The sequence below is a fragment of the Rana temporaria genome, chromosome 1 (genome assembly GCF_905171775.1).
Source record: "Rana temporaria chromosome 1, aRanTem1.1, whole genome shotgun sequence".
Classification (NCBI taxonomy): Eukaryota; Metazoa; Chordata; class Amphibia; order Anura; family Ranidae; genus Rana; species Rana temporaria.
This window is the reverse complement of record NC_053489.1, coordinates 396,238,369-396,256,361: the sequence shown is the minus strand read 5'-3', so window position 1 is coordinate 396,256,361 and position 17,993 is coordinate 396,238,369.

Genomic DNA, 17,993 nt, shown 5'->3' with positions numbered 1-17,993 from the left:
GGTGCCACTCCTGGATAACGTTAATGTACATGAGGTGATTAGGGTGTGCCCAGGCACACCCAGCACACCCTGTGCGCACACCTATGGTTCCACACAGCGAATAATCTACACTTTGCGCTGTACACAGGCGACTTTGGCTGTCGCCACTCCCAAACTCAGCAATCCGGATTCCGCTCAGGGTTGCCAACATGCAGCAGTGATGGTGCACACTGGACAGTGATGTGCACGCTCCAGTCTTCTTCACAGAAATAAAGGAATCTGTGTCTTGTGAGAAAATGCAGCTCTTTCCCCTCCTCCTGTCAATCTCTCTCTCTCTCTGGGAAATGCAGTTCATAAAGCTCAATAACAGTAGAGCAGGGGTGTCAAACTCAATTTCATTGTGGGCTGCATCAGCATTATGATTGCCCTCAACAGGGCCGGTTGTATCTGTAAGATTTGATGTCCAGTGCATCCCCTCCCCTTACATTAGATGTTGAGCCACCCCACCATCAGAAGTTGAGTCCCCCACTCTCCCGTACATCACAGTGCACCCCCCCATTCCTTATGCTGCTGCTGGGAAGACACTGGATGCATTGCTTTTAAGCAGAAAGTAAGGGTCTGGAGGAGGACCAGAGGAGGGCTATAGCTCTCTGGCAGCTGCAGGAGAGGTGCGAGGGCCACATGGAATGGCCTGGAGGGCCGAATTCGGCCCACGGGCCTTGTGTTTGACACCTGTGCAGTAGAGTCTCTCTCCTCCTGGACTACAATTCCAGTGCAGTGCTACCTGACTCAACAACTCCCTCCACTTTAAGGATTAGTCAAACACCACTTGCGAACAGACAAAAAATAAATTCGAACATGCAAACACCGTTAAAGTCTATGGGACTACACTATAAAAAAAGTCAGAGAGAATATCAGTTCTCCGGCTGTGAAACTGTATTTTTCTAATTGTAAAAACGTAATAAACTAGTAACAATGGAAAGAAATGTTGGGGAGGTTAGAGATAGTGTTTCATCCTTCTACAGTTATGGATGGTTTGTTGGGGTGGGATGAGGTTATACTTATTTTGTATACATAAAGAAACTGGGAGAAGGCTAAAATATCGGGGATGGGGGAGCAAAGAGCATCACTAAGAGGTCAAAAGATGACCATTCAATAATGCACTAAATAGGAGACTGTTGGGTATTGGATGAATCTTCATGTCTTTCATTCTATTGCAGCCAATTGGGGGGGGGGCATGAATTTTCTCACTAAAAGGGAGGGAATACAGGCTGAATTGAGGAGACGTTTTAGGATTCATATCCAAAAAATTTTGATGGGGATAGTGTTAAAAGTGGGTAAAAGAAAGAATGATGTGTCTACGGGGATAGTATATATAAGATCAGCTGAGCGGCTTTTCCATGGCCCGCTCCGAGCACTGCAGGTGGAGGGGGGCCAAGATGCCCCGCTCACAGCCAGTAGAAGAGAATGGAAGAGCAACCAAAGATCAGCTGAGCGGTGCTTCCATGGCCTTCTCCAAGCACTGCAGAGGGAGGGGGCCAAGATCAGCTGAGCCTAACTTCCATGGCCCGCTCTGAGCACTGCAGATGGACAGGAGAAGAGAAGGAAAGAGCAGGTGGCCGGCTGACATCGCGGCCACGATAGATATATATATATATATATATATATATATATATATATATATATATATATATATATATATATATATATATATATATATATATATATATATATATATATATATATATATATATATATATATACACATACACATACACATACACATACACATACACACACACACACATATATATATATATATATATATATATATATATATATATATATATATATATATATATATATATACACATACATGTGTGTGAGGGGGCTGACACACACACATAGAGAGATAGATATATATATATATCTATATCTATCACAGGTTTATAATTCTTGAATGATCAATAACGCTTAAAATTGTTTTGGCACCATCATCATCCCTTTATATGCAAAATTAATAAGAGTCCTAATAAGGATAGTAATGAGACTATGTGGATGCTAATGATATATCAAAGTACAAGTATTCTATAAAAATATATTTACTTATACGTACAAAAAACTCATAAGAAATTACAAAAGGTACACAAACGCATAGAAATATACGTGATTGATATTCTCCATATCAATGTTCAGCATTTAGCGTTCTACATGTTTTGCCAAACGGCTTCATCAGGAACAGACGTGAACATTGGTTTCTATAATATAAATATAAACAAAGATTGCATTATTGCACATACACATATATCACCTGAATACTTAATCAGAATAAACAAAGAAAAACAAAGAGAAAAGGAGTAATTTCCAATTGATGAAGAATGAAGCGATACCTGAGATAATGGGGGAGACTGTTAGATCAGTTTCTCTGAGATAACATGTAGTTGACTCAGAGTTTGGTTAGGGGGGGGGGGGGGCGCTAGACAGCTGTCCAACTATGATAATCCACAGGTGTAGTTATAAAGATTCAGTAAATGCAGTCAAGAGATTTTTCTGAGTCTGAGACACATGGAGTGGAGGCAGATTCTGTCAGGTGCATGAAATTCAGCATTTTCAGAATATTGTCCCTATGTTCCTGTGTCAAAGTGAAGCCTACTTGAAATGAGTGATTATATTCGGTATATGAAGGAGGAAATCGGTTGGCCATAATTCTTGTTAACAATTTGAGATCCATATTCAAGAGGGATATGATAACTACAGCACAGGGTCAGGTTTTTACAGTGATGTGGACTTGTAGGGAATCTTGGGAAATGCGTCCCTGCTGTCAAAGTATTATAGGCTGCTAAGAAGTAGCACAAAGCCATCAGAGCTAGGAGAATTTCTTGTATTGGTGGACTTGATTGCTTCTGTTAATGCTTACATTAAAATTGGGTCTTCTAATATCTCAGTGATGTGAGAATTTAATGTCCTCCAGCATGTGTTAATAGGTGTGTTCAGAATTGTTTGTGTGTTATCAGCTTAAAGCAGTGTTTCGCCCAACAAAAATAATTAAAAGCCAGTAGCTACAAATACAGTACTGCAGCTGCTGGTTTTTAAAAATGACACTTACCTGTCCTGGAGTCCCTTGATGTCAGCACAGCAGCTGTTTGGTGCTGCCGCTGCCATTGCGAGTAAGCAGTGTAGCCTTTTGGCTTCACAGCGGGAACCCTACTGCATATGCGCGAGGCCCCTCTCCTCTCTCCTATTGGCCCGGTGGCCAGGGGAGGAGGGAGTCCCGCGGTGATGTCACGGCCGTGGCCCAGACTCCCAGAAGTAGAAAAGGATACCTGTCAAAGATAGGTATCCTGTGCCCCTCCCCCCTGAAAGGTGCCAATTGTGGCACCAGAGGGGGGGGGGGGTCAAATGAGCAGAAGTTCCACTTTAGGGTGGAACTCCCCTTTAAGCACACCAAGTTTGTCTATTGCAGTGATGGCGAACGCGTGGCACGCGTGCCGCTCCCGGCACGGCAAGCTGTTTTGGTGGGCACGCGGTGACAATGCAGAAATGTCAAAGAAAAAAAAATTAAATCGTCAACCGCAACTAGAAACTACATTTCCCACACTACCCTGTGCTAGCGGTGACGTGTCCGAGTGGGCATAACTTAGAATGAGCGCCCGGAGGTCACGTGTTAGCTTGCTACCCAATGAAAGCTCTCAGATCATCCACTGCCTGACGTGCTGCTGGGCGTGACTGGGAGCATGAGGAGAAGACGCACGGCGGGAAAGAGCTGCAAGACTCGTGAAGCCATCTTCTTCATTGCGCAGTTTGATTCAGCTGCAGACAAAGGTAAGAATACTTATTACTATTTAGACATGGGATACCTGGGTCGTTTTATGACGTCTATTATGGGTTGCCCTGCTAACATCACCCAATCTAAAATGTAAAATTTTGCTGAACAATTACTTTAGCTAATCTCGCTGGTGGGTGTTCTGACAGTTGCTGACTGACTTGGGAAACTTTGTTCTGCAAACATATTACCCCCCTCATTGCTGTTATTGGGTCTAGTTGTCCTTTGCAAACATATTACCCCCCTCATTGCAAATGACACCTATGCCCAATAACAGCAATGAGGGAGGTAATATGTTTGCAAATGACACCTAGGCCCAAAAACAGCAATGAGGGAGGTAATATGTTTGCTGTTATTGGGCATAGGTGTCATTTGCAAACATATTACCTCCCTCATTGCTGTTATTGGGCATAGGTGTCATTTGCAATGAGGGGGGTAATATGTTTGCAAATGACACCCAGGCCCAATAACAGCAATGAGGGGGGTAATATGTTTGCAAAGGACACCTAGGCCCAATAAAAGCAATGAGGGGGGTAATATGTTTGCAAATGACACCCAGGCCCAATAACAGCAATGAGGGGGGTAATATGTTTGCAAAGGACACCTAGGCCCAATAAAAGCAATGAGGGGGGTAATATGTTTGCAAATGACACCCAGGCCCAATAACAGCAATGAGGGGGGTAATATGTTTGCAAAGGACACCTAGGCCCAATAAAAGCAATGAGGGGGGTAATATGTTTGCAAATGACACCCAGGCCCAATAACAGCAATGAGGGGGGTAATATGTTTGCTGTTATTGGGCCTAGGTGTCATTTGCAAACATATTACCCCCCTCATTGCTGTTATTGGGTCTAGGTGTCCTTTGCAAACATATTACCCCCCTCATTGCAAATGAGGGGGGTAATATGTTTGCAAATGACACCTAGGCCCAATAACAGCAATGAGGGGGGTAATATGTTTGCAAATGACACCTAGGCCCAAAAACAGCAATGAGGGAGGTAATATGTTTGCTGTTATTGGGCATAGGTGTCATTTGCAAACATATAACCCCCATCATTGCTGTTATTGGGCCTGTGTCCTGGCCTATGGACAACAATGACACACTTTTTTTTTTTTCATTTTAGCCCTTTGGATTCTTCTTTGCAATTCTTGTAGAATCTACAGCAGCTTCCAGACCCAGCAGAGCGGTGTCAGCAGCGGCACAGCGCGACTTCTTGTTTCACAGGACATTGGACGATTTGCGCTTATATCTGTCTACATTAAAAAAAGTAAGTTGCTAAGGGTCACATCTGGCCCCCGGGCTACGGTAGTTTCCTGTGTCCCTATGGACAACAATGAAAACATATTTTTTTTTTCATTACAGCCCTCTCTCCGGGATTCTACTTTGCAAATCTTGTAGAATGTACAGCAGCTTTCAGACCCAGCAGAGCGGTGTCAGCAGCGGCACAGCACGCCTTGTTGTTTCACAGGACATTGGACGATTTGAGCTTATATCTGTCTACATTACAGAAACGTAAGTTGCTAAGGGTCACATCTGGCCCCCGGGCTATGGTAGTTTCCTGTGTCCCTATGGACAACAATGAAAACATATTTTTTTTTTCATTACAGCCCTCTCTTTGGGATTCTTCTTTGCAATTCAGAATCTACAGCAGCTTCCAGACCCAGCATAGCGGTGTCAGCAGCGGCACAGCGCGACTTCTTGTTTCACAGGATATTGGACGATGTATATCTGTCTACAAAACCGTGAGTTGTTCTACCTTTTTTGTGAAATGTTGCAATAATATTTTTGGTATAGGTAGGTAGGGATAGATTTGTATTGGGTGCTTCATCCATCCTTATTTTATACATTTTGTGTTTTTTGTAGACATGAACAACCAAAAATGAGTACATCAAAAAAAGCAAAATTAAAAACAGATAGTGGAAGATCATTCCAAGAGACCTGGACACAGTCATTTGGAGTGATTGAACGCAATGGGAAAGCGTTATGTGTTCTGTGTAGTGAAAGTGTGGTATCTCGCACATCTAGTGTCAAACGTCATTTTGATACCAACCACAAAAGTGTTGCCGAACTTGGTGTAGCTGAAAGAAAAGAGTTTCTTGATGGGAAATTGAAGAGATATCACTGCCAGTATCGTAGTTTTTGCAACTATCTTTCTAAAACAAATTATCTGGCAAATGCCAGCTTTGAAATTTCACTGTGCATAGCAAAACATGGAAAGCCCCTCTCTGATGGCGATTTTATCAAAACGGCCATGTTGGCTGTGAGTAATTCCCTTTTTCATGAATTTCCAAACAAGGACAAAATTAAGCAACGAATCTCTGAAATGCCACTTAGCAGAAATACTGTTAAAGATAGAGTCCTGCGTATGGCAAGTGATGTTAGTCAGCAGCTCACCACTGACTTACAAAAGGCAGCCTGTTACTCCATGTGCTTGGATGAAAGCACAGACATAAATAATCATGCAAGGCTAGCAGTAATTTTGCGTTATGCTGTTGGTGACACCATGAGAGAGGAGCTCATGAAACTGTTGTCTTTGCCTGGAAGAACACAAGGGATAGATATCTACAATGCTGTGATGGAGGCTTTTGTCTCACAAGACATAAGGCCAGAAAAAGTGGTTTCAGTTACTAGTGACGGGGCACCTTCCATGGTGGGGGTAACATCTGGTTTCATACAGTTTTTTGTCAAAGAAGCAAAGCACCCAGTCATTCAATTTCATTGTATTATACATCAAGAAGCTCTTTGTGCCAAGGAAAGCAGCAAAATATTAGACGATATCCTCAAGGATGTCACAAAAATGGTGAATTACATCATGGCTCGTGCTCTTAATTTTCGACAGTTTCAAGCACTTCTTGATGAGGTACAGGCACAGTATAATACTTTACTTATGTACAATAATGTACGATGGCTAAGCAGAGGACGGGTCTTGGAGAGATTTGTAGCCTGTTTGGATGAAATTAGGCTGTTTATGAATGACAAGGGGCAGGAATATCCACAGCTCACTGATATGACCTGGCTCACCAATCTCATGTTTTTTACTGATTTTACAATACACTTTAATGTCCTGAACAAAAAACTGCAAGGTTTAGGGAAAACAGCAGAAAGAATGTTTTGTGATATCAGAACATTTGAGAGAAAACTGCAGGTTTTTGAAAGAGACCTTGAAAGTGGGCAGCTGAAATATTTTCCCAATCTAAAAATGCATTTGGAAAATTCTACAACATTTACAGACAATCCAAACCATCATGAAATCTACAAAGAATTTTCTAGCATTATAGCAGTTGCAAAGGAGAATTTTGGCAACAGATTTGTACAGTTCCGTAAGATGGAAACAACCCTGAGTTTTCTTACTTCTCCAGATAAAGCCAAATTTGAAGAACTTGATCTTTCCTGCTTACACTGGTTAGATTTAGAAAATTTGGAAATGGAGCTACTGGAATTTCAAGAAAGCTCTATCTGGAAAAATAAATTCTCTGACCTGCGTGCCACTCTTGAAAAGATGGAGTGTGAAGGGATGACCAAAGACAGCACAGTTGCTAGTTCAGAAAATGAAATACTTAAAGTGTGGAATTCTCTGCCAAATAATTTTAAGGCAATGAAAACACTTGGGATTGCTTTCCTTACTTTGTTTGGGTCATCCTATGCTTGTGAGCAGCTGTTTTCAGCATTGAATTATATCAAATGTGATGCCAGAAATAGACTAACAGATGATTTGAGTGCTGTATGTGTTGCTCTCAAACTAACGGAGTATGAGCCAAGGTTTGACAAGTTATCAGCATGCATACAACAGCAAAAATCACATTAATTGTGCAAAAGCATCCCAAATCTTTATCAACGCCCAGCCAAGGCATCTTTAAAAATGCCCAGCAATGGCATCTTTAATAATGCCCAGGCAAGGCATCTTTACCAATGCCCAGCCAAGGCATCTTTAAAAATGCCCAGCCAAGGTATCTTTAAAAATGCCCAGCAATGGCATCTTTACCAATGCCCAGCCAAGGCATCTTTACCAATGCCCAGCCAAGGCATCTTTACCAATGCCCAGCCAAGGCATCTTTACCAATGCCCAGCCAAGGCATCTTTAAAAATGCCCAGCAATGGCATCTTTAATAATGCCCAGGCAAGGCATCTTTACCAATGCCCAGCCAAGGCATCTTTAAAAATGCCCAGCCAAGGTATCTTTAAAAATGCCCACTGCTCTGCTGGGTCTGGAAGCTGCTGTAGATTCTAATCTACAAGAATTGCAAAGAAGAATCCAAAGGGCTAAAATGAAAAAAACAAAAATGTGTCATTGCATCTTTACCAATGCCCAGCCAAGGCATCTTTACCAATGCCCAGCCAAGGCATCTTTAAAAATGCCCAGCAATGGCATCTTTAATAATGCCCAGGCAAGGCATCTTTACCAATGCCCAGCCAAGGCATCTTTAAAAATGCCCAGCAATGGCATCTTTAATAATGCCCAGGCAAGGCATCTTTACCAATGCCCAGCCAAGGCATCTTTAAAAATGCCCAGCCAAGGTATCTTTAAAAATGCCCAGCAATGGCATCTTTACCAATGCCCAGCCAAGGCATCTTTACCAATGCCCAGCCAAGGCATCTTTACCAATGCCCAGCCAAGGCATCTTTAAAAATGCCCAGCAATGGCATCTTTAATAATGCCCAGGCAAGGCATCTTTACCAATGCCCAGCCAAGGCATCTTTAAAAATGCCCAGCCAAGGTATCTTTAAAAATGCCCAGCAATGGCATCTTTACCAATGCCCAGCCAAGGCATCTTTACCAATGCCCAGCCAAGGCATCTTTAAAAATGCCCAGCAATGGCATCTTTAATAATGCCCAGGCAAGGCATCTTTACCAATGCCCAGCCAAGGCATCTTTAAAAATGCCCAGCCAAGGTATCTTTAAAAATGCCCAGCAATGGCATCTTTACCAATGCCCAGCCAAGGCATCTTTACCAATGCCCAGCCAAGGCATCTTTACCAATGCCCAGTCAAGGCATCTTTAAAAATGCCCAGCAATGGCATCTTTAATAATGCCCAGGCAAGGCATCTTTACCAATGCCCAGCCAAGGCATCTTTAAAAATGCCCAGCCAAGGTATCTTTAAAAATGCCCAGCCAAGGCATCTTTACCAATGCCCAGCCAAGGCATCTTTACCAATGCCCAGCCAAGGCATCTTTACCAATGCCCAGCCAAGGCATCTTTAAAAATGCCCAGCAATGGCATCTTTAATAATGCCCAGCCAAGGCATCTTTACCAATGCCCAGCCAAGGCATCTTTAAAAATGCCCAGCCAAGGTATCTTTAAAAATGCCCAGCAATGGCATCTTTACCAATGCCCAGCCAAGGCATCTTTACCAATGCCCAGCCAAGGCATCTTTACCAATGCCCAGCCAAGGCATCTTTAAAAATGCCCAGCAATGGCATCTTTAATAATGCCCAGGCAAGGCATCTTTACCAATGCCCAGCCAAGGCATCTTTAAAAATGCCCAGCCAAGGTATCTTTAAAAATGCCCACTGCTCTGCTGGGTCTGGAAGCTGCTGTAGATTCTAATCTACAAGAATTGCAAAGAAGAATCCAAAGGGCTAAAATGAAAAAAACAAAAATGTGTCATTGCATCTTTACCAATGCCCAGCCAAGGCATCTTTACCAATGCCCAGACAAGGCATCTTTACCAATGCCCAGCCAAGGCATCTTTAAAAATGCCCAGCAATGGCATCTTTAATAATGCCCAGGCAAGGCATCTTTACCAATGCCCAGCCAAGGCATCTTTAAAAATGCCCAGCAATGGCATCTTTAATAATGCCCAGGCAAGGCATCTTTACCAATGCCCAGCCAAGGCATCTTTAAAAATGCCCAGCAATGGCATCTTTAATAATGCCCAGGCAAGGCATCTTTACCAATGCCCAGCCAAGGCATCTTTAAAAATGCCCAGCAATGGCATCTTTAATAATGCCCAGGCAAGGCATCTTTACCAATGCCCAGCCAAGGCATCTTTAAAAATGCCCAGCAATGGCATCTTTAATAATGCCCAGGCAAGGCATCTTTACCAATGCCCAGCCAAGGCATCTTTAAAAATGCCCAGCAATGGCATCTTTAATAATGCCCAGGCAAGGCATCTTTACCAATGCCCAGGCAAGGCATCTTTACCAATGCCCAGCCAAGGCATCTTTAAAAATGCCCAGCAATGGCATCTTTAATAATGCCCAGGCAAGGCATCTTTACCAATGCCCAGCCAAGGCATCTTTAAAAATGCCCAGCAATGGCATCTTTAATAATGCCCAGGCAAGGCATCTTTACCAATGCCCAGCCAAGGCATCTTTAAAAATGCCCAGCAATGGCATCTTTAATAATGCCCAGGCAAGGCATCTTTACCAATGCCCAGCCAAGGCATCTTTAAAAATGCCCAGTCATGGCATCTTTAATAATGCCCAGCCATGGCATCTTTACCAATGCCCAGCTAAGGCATCTTTACCAATGCCCAGCCAAGGCATCTTTAATAATGCCCAGCAATAGATCATTAGACTCATCCTCTGCTTATGTTCAATAATGTCTTTTAGCTATGCAAAGTATACTGTGCCTGTACCCATCACAGCATTGTAGATCTCTATCCCTTGTGTAAGCAAATGCATCTTTACCAATGCCCAGCCAAGGCATCTAATGCCCAGCCAAGGCATCTTTACCAATCTTTACCAATGCCCAGACAAGGCATCTTTAAAAATGCCCAGCAATGGCATCTTTAAAGATGCCTTACCAAGGCATCTTTAATAATGCCCAGCAAAGCCATCTTTGGAAATGCCCAGCAAAGCCATCTTTGGAAATGCCCAGCAAAGCCATCTTTGGAAATGCCCAGCAAAGCCATCTTTGGAAATGCCCAGCAAAGCCATCTTTGGAAATGCCCAGCAAAGCCATCTTTGGAAATGCCCAGCAAAGCCATCTTTGGAAATGCCCAGCAAAGCCATCTTTGGAAATGCCCAGCAAAGTCATCTTTGGAAATGCCCAGCAAAGTCATCTTTGAAAATGGCCAGCAAAGTCATCTTTGAAAATGCCCAGCAAAGCCATCTTTGGAAATGCCCAGCAAAGCCATCTTTGAAAATGCCTAGCAAAGGCATCCTTACCAGCGATCAGCAAAGGCATCTTTACCAGCGATCTGCAAATGTATCCTTATCCAAAAATACATGCACAAGTACAGTTGTTGAGAATCTTTTTCAATAAAAAAAAAATGTTTAATAGAAAGCTCTGTTATTGTGTTTTTCTTTTAAAACAAAAGCTGTTAATTAGTTTGGACAAGTGTACGAGTTGATTTTTCTAAACGAAAACCTTGGTATTCATGTTTAATTGCAGTGTTGGCACTTCAAAAAAAAATTAGGTTTTGTGTTGCAGTTTGGGCACTCGGGCTCAAAAAGGTTCGCCATCACTGGTCTATTGTGACTTACATGAGGATCAGATCACATTTTATGACTAATTACTGCAGAAAATCTGTTAATTTCAAGGGGTTCACATACTTTTCCTGGCCACTGTATTGGCTATACTTAAATGGCTATTGTTTTTAGTAGGTATATGATAGGCCCTTGATAGGTTAATATTTTAGTGGATTAAGTGGTTATCCATTTACTGGTTATTTAAGTAAACATTTGAAACTGATGTAACTAATATTCCTAAAAAGCAAGCCTAGACCCGTGTAAATACAATATCTAAATGAATGCAAAGAATTCTCCTTAGCAAATATGTGTATATAAATGTTCAGAGCTTAACAGACTGTAGTCATGGATAAGGAATTAGAGAGATATATGGGATACTATGTCTGCTTCCTCTGTTCTGCAACCAGTGCTTTGTCCTATTAATACAAAGCAGAGGATGCTTGGCAGGCTACGGTGCTGGAAATTTCCACTGTTACCAGTCCTGGAAATTTCCACCAGCATCTTCCATCCAGCTTCTCATTAGTAATTCTGACAGCTTCCATAACAACAGTATCACAGCTGTTTAGAATCTAACTCGATCCTCCCTGAGAGATAGAAATGGTACTTTTAAATCTAAATGCATTCATTTGTTAAGCATCATGCTGGAGTCTAAAGACAAGATTATCTCCTTTCTTACATTTCTCTTTGTAGGCAACATAAACGTTACTCCTATAAATAGGCATGGATTACTAACCTGTTAAACAAACATTTATTTTTATTTTTATGCAATTGTTCGAAATACATAAAAGATGCATTAAAATATTATTGTATTATGCAGAAAGCTCTAAGGAATTAAAACGTTATGCCTTGGGGAATAACATAATCAACTAGATCTTTCATAGCAGGGAGAGTTTTCTGGGAGCTAAAGATAGTGCCCCACCGTGTCACCCTGAAGGGTGTTTTTTTTTCTTAAAGGACAGTGTCATTTGTGGCACAGCTTTTTGCATATACTGTATCTATATAGATGATTAGGTGATGGTATAAAGTGTTTGTGCTTGATTGACGTCTCTTGAAAATTGCTGTTCACAGACACTCTTCATTCAATGACAGAGCTTGGGCTATTTTGCAAAGAAGAATGGGCAAAAATGTCACTCTAGATGGGCAAAGCTGGTAGAGACATACCTAAAAAGACTTGCTGTTGTAATTGCAGCAAAAGAAGGCTCTACAAGTATTGACTCGGGGGCTGAATACAAATGCACGCCACACTTTTCACATATTTATTTGTAAAAAAAAAATTGAAAACCGTTTATCATTTTCTATCCACTTCACAATTATGTGCCACTTTGTGTTGGTCTATCACATAAAATCCCAATAAAGTACATTTACGGTTTTGGTTGTAACATGACAAAATGTGGAAAATGTCAAGGGGTATGAATACTTTTTCAATGCACTGTAGTAACAAAAGGGCTGAAAGCGCTTAAGGTCATAAGAACAATAATGACCATATATGACAAAATAGCAACTGGAAACAAATCTAACAGTACAATGCTGTCTTTGTTGTAGTATCAGTTAAAGTAGAACAATGAGAAAGCGGGGATCAAAGCCAACCACTACTATTATGTGTACATATGAACAATCATATAGTTGAAAACTAGTGACGAAGAGTTAGTCATTAATATGTGGTATATATACTAAACATAGGGAGAAACCCCTAACGACGGGTTTTGGAAAAGTTGTAGTTTAAGAAAGGAATGGTAGAGAGTCAGCAGGGGGAATAAAGAATTGGGGTAAGAGAAAGGAGGAGGTTCGGCACTTAAAGCCCAGCCACAAGCAAAATCAGTGCCGACACAGCAATGTGCGTCAAGGCTCAAGAAAGGAGAAGTCGAAATCAGATGGTAAGAAATGGTCTACCCAGGGCTGCCAGACTTTACAATGTTTAGGGATTGTATCTAAGATAGTGGCTTAATTTTACTGTGAATCATGAATGAATGAATGAAGAACTTGTATATCGCTACAAATGCGAACTGAATCGCCTCAAGGCGCTTGGTATCCATTTCCTTCTAATTTGGCCTTCAGAATAGGTGGGTTTTAAGTTTTTTCCTGAAGGCCTGGTGATTCATTTTCGTTTCGATATTGGTTGGTAATGCGTTCCACAGTCGAGGTCCTTGGACTGCAAAACTTTGTTCTCCTTTTGTCTTGTAGCGGGCCTTGGGAATGTGAAGTAGATTTTGGTTAGTTGATCTTAGAACGCGATTGGGGTTGTGGTATTTTATTTTCTCACACAAATATTGGGGAGCGATTCCTTGTACACATTTTTGCGTAAGGCAGAGGGCCTTAAATGTGATCCGGTCCTTCACAGGCAGCCAGTGAAGGGACCTGAGGGAAGGATAGATTGATTTCCAGGTTTTTTTTTTTCCTGTTACAAGTCGTGCCGCCGTATTCTGGACGAATTGTAGACGGGCAATCTGGTATTTTGGGAGACCAAGGTAAAGGGCATTTGTATATTCGAGCCTGGAGTTGATTATTGTTCCCACCACTACTGCTGTGTCTTCTTTTGGGATGAAGGGAACGAGTCTACATAGCAGGCGCAGCAGATGGTGAGATCCGCTTACTACTGAACCTATTTGTGCATCCATTGTCATGTCGGAGTCAAAGGTGACTCCTAGGCTTTTGACTTTAGTGCTAGGGGTAATGGTTTGTCCCGGGAATGGGCGGGGGGGTCCATGTCATCGTAGCTAGTCTCTTTCGGTTTCCGTGGAGCAGAAGAAGTTCTGTTTTTGATCCATTAAGTTTAAGGTAACTCTCCGTCATCCAGTTCTCTATCAAAGTGAGGCATTTTTCTAGCCCGAGAGAGTGATCCTTTTTGCTGCTGATACGAAAATAAAGTTGGGTGTCGTCGGCGTAGGAATGGTATAATAACTCCTGGTTACTGATAATTTTGAGGAGCGGGTGGAGATAAATAATGAATAGTACGGGCAACAAGGGTGACCCTTGGGGGAATCTGCATGACACAGTTTGTTGTTCTGAAGTGAAAGGACCTAGTTTCACTGTCTGGGATCAATTTTCCAGGAAGGAGGAGAACCAGGGAAGATCCGAATCTGTAACTCTAGCTACTTCTGCTAGGCAAGTCAGCAACATTTTGTGGTCTACTGTATCGGAGGCAGCACTCAGGTCCAGCAGTATCAGAAGACATGATTCTCCTTCGTCTGCTGCTTCGAAAGCATTATCCCAAATCTTGAGAAGTGCTGTTTCCGTCCCGTGACTAGGACGGAAACCAGATTGTAGTGGGTCCAGTAGTTTGTGGGTGTCTAAATGGAGTTGTAGCTGTTGCACTACTGCTTTCTCCATTACCTTGAAGAAGACGTTTAGGCCTGTTTTTGGTCTCAAGGGTACACAGAGTCAAGGGCTTCCAAGCCCTCACTATAGTCTATGGGCCAGATTCAGAAAGGAGATACGACGGTATATCTCCGGATACGGAGTGTGCGGCGTCGTATCTATGCGACTGATTCATAGAATCAGTTACGCATAGATTTCCCTAAGATCCGACCGGCGTAAGTGTCTTACACCGTCGTATCTTAGGCTGCATATTTACGCTGGCCGCTAGGTGGCGCTTCCGTATAGTTACACAATGAATATGCTAATTGGGTAGATACGCCGATTCAGAAACGTCCGTCCGGCTCATTTTTTTACGTTAGGCTTTTTCCGGCGTAAAGTTACCCCTGCTATATGAGGCGTAGCCAATGTTAAGTATGGATGTCGTTCCCGCGTCGAGTTTTGAACATTTTACGTTGTTTGCGTAAGTCGTTCGCGAATAGGGCTGTACGTAAATTACGTTCACGTCTAAAGCAATGACGATTTGCAGCGATTATTTTTCGAGCATGCGCACCGGGATTTTTTCACGAACGGCGCATGCACCGTTCGGAAAATACGCCACATGCGCGGGGTCACCATTCATTTAAAAAAAAAAACACGCCCACATCATCCCCATTTGAATTAGGCGGGCTTACGCCGGACAACATACGTTACGCCGTAACTAAGTGCGCAAGTTCTTTCTGAATACGGAACTTGCACCATAATTTACATCGGCGTAACGTATCGGAGATACGTTACGCCCCACCTAAAGATGCTCGAAAGTATCTGAATCCGGCCCTATAAGCGTAGAGACATCAGTTTCTGTAGTAAGTTTGCTTGAGCTCTAGTAAGATCAAGTGTATAGTGGTTTAGTTGGGTAATTCTGGGACAATTTCCAGGTTTTGGCGTAGTAGAGACAATGGTAGAAAAAATATTGCGCTCATTCAGTGGGTATCAAGCAAGCAACTATAAGTGTTATACTACACAAAAAACATAAGGAAATAGAAAAAGCTGCGCTGGTAATATTAAATGTATATAGAAGTGGACACATAAATAAAAAAACTTCTAATCTGACACTCTCAATATATGAACAGAGAGTGATTATGCCGACCATATATAAATGTGTGTAGTTAACCAATATCAAATAGATTCATTTAAAGTCCAAATATAGAAAATGTAATTAGTGAATGGATTCACATAAAGTCCAAAAAAGTGTTCGAACTTCAGTCTCCAAGTGAAAAGCAATCCACAGCATCCAGAAACGTGAGGATAGAAAAGCACCTCCACCTCCACCTTAATAACACACTGCCTCTTACCAGCTAAAAACGATCACTTATTACAGGAGATCACAATCGCATATAGGCTGGTTAGCTTCCACATGAGTCTCCACCAGGAACAGAATCAGTGTATTGTAGCCTCATTCAATGCATTTTGCCAGATGCGCCATATAAAGAAAAAGAGCTCGCATTGTGTAAAATCCAAGGTACATTTATTTAAAAACGAAAAATGCGCACTTACAATTTAATCCAGTGCTGTATGCATAAAATTATCGAGCTGGCCGCCTCCTCGATCTGCCTGCCCGTGTCTTCCGGGTTCAGCTAATGACACGGTGACGTCAGAACGTTGCTTGCCCAATGTTTCGTCTCAAAGGTGGATGTGTCCCTGGTGTGGAGTGTCGTGCTCGCCCCTCCCTTGGACTACAGTTAGAATCACTCCCTAGGACACACTTAACCCCTTTCTCGCCCCCTAGTGGTGGTTAACCCCTTCACTGTCAGTTTCATTTACACAGTAATCGGTGCATTTTTATAGCACTGATATACTGCCATAATGTCGGAGTCATGATAAAAAATCGCTGATTGCCGCCATTACTAGTAAAAAAGAATGATTACTAAAAATGCCATAAAACTATCCCCTATTTTGTAGACGCTATAACTTTTGCGCAAAACCAATCAATTACCAAAAATATGTAGAAGAATGCGTATTGGCCTAAACTGAGGGAAAAAAATTATATATTTTTTGGGGATATTTATTATAGCAAAAGGTACAAAATATTACTTTTTTTTTTCAAAATTTTCGCTCTATTTTTGTTTATAGCAAAAAAAACGCAGAGGTGATCAAATACCACCAAAAGAAAGCTCTATTTGTGGGAAAAAAAGGACTTCAATTTTGTTTTGGAGCCACGTTGCACGACCGCTCAATTGTCAGTTAAAGAGACGCAGTGCCGAATCGCAAAAGTGCTCTGGTCATTTGGCAGCCTAATTCTCCGGGGCTATAGTGTTTAAGAGACACCTAACTTCTGGGCTGAGCAACTTAGTTACATAAAGGTCTGTCCAAGACTGAGATCTTGACAATGGCTGGCCCACATTTTACACCATTGGTTCCTGCTATATGTAAATCTTACTTGACTTGCAACTCTTGAAACAAAGCTGTGGTGATGCGAATGGGCGTTTTTTTGGCCCCTCTTATTACACAGCACGTGTTTGAGAAGAGGCAGAGAACAGCAACAAGCCAGCGATGATGTGCTCGTCTTCAAAACAAAATGTTTTGTTTGAAAAAAAAAATTATTTATACAACAAGGGAACGGGTCCACATGGAGCCCCACCACAACACAGTCAGTAACAAAGATACATATACAGGTAAGGACAGTGCATAGTACAAATGAGTCTATTAATCTTGAGGCAATACCGCCGCGAGGAGCACTCCCCCACGGGCCTGCGCACTCACCGGCCTGCGAGCAAGGCCCACCCACAGCAGGGCCAAGCCATACCAGTCAAAAACATCATCTTAGCATATGCCCACTGCAGAGCCCCTTTTCCGCCAGTCATCCCCTACACACCATCCAGGCTGCGGCCCCATGGGACCCACCCCCTTCTTTTCTAAGTAGCATAAGAGAGTAAAGAGAGAAAAAGAAAGGAGTGAAGATTGAAATGGGGGCCAAGCCGCGAGCGATACAGCGAATATAGTCCAGAGGGGCAGAGGAGAACGATATTGAATGGGATAGGAGGAGAGGAGGGGGGTAGTCAACAGAAAGGAAAAAAAGGGGGGGTTCACGAACATGGATCACCACATCCAGGGGTTTTCACCACACTTAAAGATTCGTCCAACACTCCAACGGTTTAATCTGAGGTGTTTCCACCCCGCAGGGTTTGACACTCCTCTGAATATATAAATATATTCCAGGATCGCTAGGTTGTAGTAAACAACTCTTGCCTATTCTAGCTCGTAAGGATAAGGTCTTCCATTTTTTTAATTTCATCCACCTTTCGCAGCCACATGGCTATGGTCGGTGGATCCGGTGATTTCCAGCGAAGGGGGATACATGCTTTTGCTGCGTCTAGCAGGTGGCGAACCACTGATTTCTTGTACACACGCACAGGAATGTCATGCGCATGCAGAAGAAAATGTGCAGGATTGTCTAGCACAGCGCGGTCCGTAAATTTCTGTAT